Source organism: Myotis davidii, unplaced genomic scaffold, assembly GCF_000327345.1.
Source record: "Myotis davidii unplaced genomic scaffold, ASM32734v1 scaffold111, whole genome shotgun sequence".
NCBI lineage: Eukaryota > Metazoa > Chordata > Mammalia > Chiroptera > Vespertilionidae > Myotis > Myotis davidii.
In genome coordinates this window covers 710,235-712,185 of record NW_006284347.1, presented here as the reverse complement: position 1 = coordinate 712,185, position 1,951 = coordinate 710,235, and the positions used below count along the sequence as shown (strand labels likewise).

Genomic DNA, 1,951 nt, shown 5'->3' with positions numbered 1-1,951 from the left:
CGCCCCGCCCCGCCCTGTCAGCCTCCTCAGACAGCAGGCATCGCACTTCAAAGAGAAAGGACCCAGGGGGCCAAGGTGCGGTCAGAGAGAGCACCAGGTCAGTGTTTCTGCAATAGTTCCAGAACATTCCTAATGTGTGCGCCCTTCTGTCCCATACAAGAGCCCTGAGAGGCGGAGCGGTCCGGGCTCCCCTCCCACCACCCGCAGGTTCCGGAGAGCAGTGGACAGACTCAGGGGAGACCCGCCTCAGCCCCAGGCCCCCATCCCAGCCAGGAAACGGAGCACTGGTGAGGCACCACTGCTTAACCCTGCTGCTTGCCATGGTCTGCCCCCAAGTCTTCCTGCTGGGGGTGAGAGGCAGTGCGGTCTGCGGCCCGCCTAGAGGAGCACCTGCCCTGGAAAGGCTTGGCGGACGTGTCCATGTTCCCAACTGGCCGCCTTCACCCCGCCTCCGTGTCTGTACTCCTACGTCTATGCGCGCACACAGAACCCCACATTGCTCAGCAAGTCTGAGAGTCAGGCGGACAATTGCCCACTCTCATATACAAGGAACCATCTGCCTTTCCAGCCGAGAATTGTTCCAGGAGCCAAGTTATGTGAGTTGCGGATTAATAAGTATCATGAAAAAGCTGCTAAGAAAGATGAGGTTCCAGGCAGCGCAGCTTCCGCACACAGAGCCCTGGGTTCCGACCGAGGTCACATCTGCCTGCCTCTGTCTTCCTCCCAATCCAAAGCCAGCACATCTCCCCTTCAGGGGCCTCATTAACCCAACCCCAATGACAAAGGGACACGACCTGCTTACAGAAAGCCAACCCCCATTCTCTCTCCTCCCCCCCCTCTCCACTCTGGGCTGTCGAGGGCTGAACAGATATGTGAACAGCCAGTGACGCCGGTACTTAAGGTAACTGGCATCCTTGCCACGGCTTCACCCTCTGCCCAGTTTGAAAGGACACACTCATTGCTCATCACCCACTCTTCTGATGCTCCAGAACCTCTGTTTGGCTCTGTGAGGGCTGGTCCGTCCCCATGGTCACCCTCAGGGAAGCAAGGCGGTCAGGACTGCTGCCTCCTGGGCCCGGATCCCAGAGGAGCGCCCTCCAGGGATCAGCAGGGGAGCAAAGGTGGTGAAGACCCTGAGATGTTGTCTGCACTCCCTGCTCAGGGGCCTCTCCCCCTGGGGGAGAATACCTTGTGTCTCAGAAAAGAAGGTGCAAACCATACCCTGAGAAAGGACCCAGGAGGGCCAAGGTGTGATCAGCGAGAGACAGGACGTGCGGAACTCGGTCCTGGGTAGATTCACCAAATTCATGTGAACTTCGGAAAAGCCGCACCCAATCCAGAATCACATCCCTGAACAGAGGAGGCCCTGGAGTGTCATGTGTCAACATGAAAACGTATTATGTAATGTTTCCTTAAGCCACTGTAAGGAACAAGCATGTGGGCCTTCAAACCCGTTGTTACCCAGAGCATCCAAGTACAGATCTCTGGGCATATTCTGGGTCTGAACTTAGAGCACTAAGCATGCACCATTTCATACAAACACCATATTCTTATTTCAGTTACATATCCGACCTGAGTTCTTGAAAAAAAAATGACCAAGATAGTGAAAGAGTTATCCTGGATCTCTTACCCTTTGAGGCAGCATGGAAGGACCTGGTGAGTATTATACTAAGTGAAATAAGCCAGTCAGAGAAAGAGAAGTATCACATGATCTCACTCATATGTGGAATCCAATGAACAAAATAGATCCAGAGACATAGAATCATGCAACAGATTGATGAATCTCAGAGGGAATATGGGAGTGGGTGGATGGATGGGGAAAGATTAACCAAAGAACTTATATGCATTATTTGCATAACCCATGATATAGATATTATGGGTTAAAACCAATCCAATTAAAAAATGGGCAGAACACCTGAATAAATATTCCTCCAAAGACAACATAGAGATA

The 1,951-nt window shown here is 52.5% G+C and overlaps 1 protein-coding gene across 2 annotated transcripts in view; it reads right to left on the bottom strand.

Moving 5' to 3' along the window:
* CACNA1D (calcium voltage-gated channel subunit alpha1 D) overlaps positions 1–1,951 on the bottom strand; it is a 306,783-nt gene that overhangs the window by 109,900 nt on the left and 194,932 nt on the right. The gene's annotated exons all lie outside the window — the stretch shown is intronic.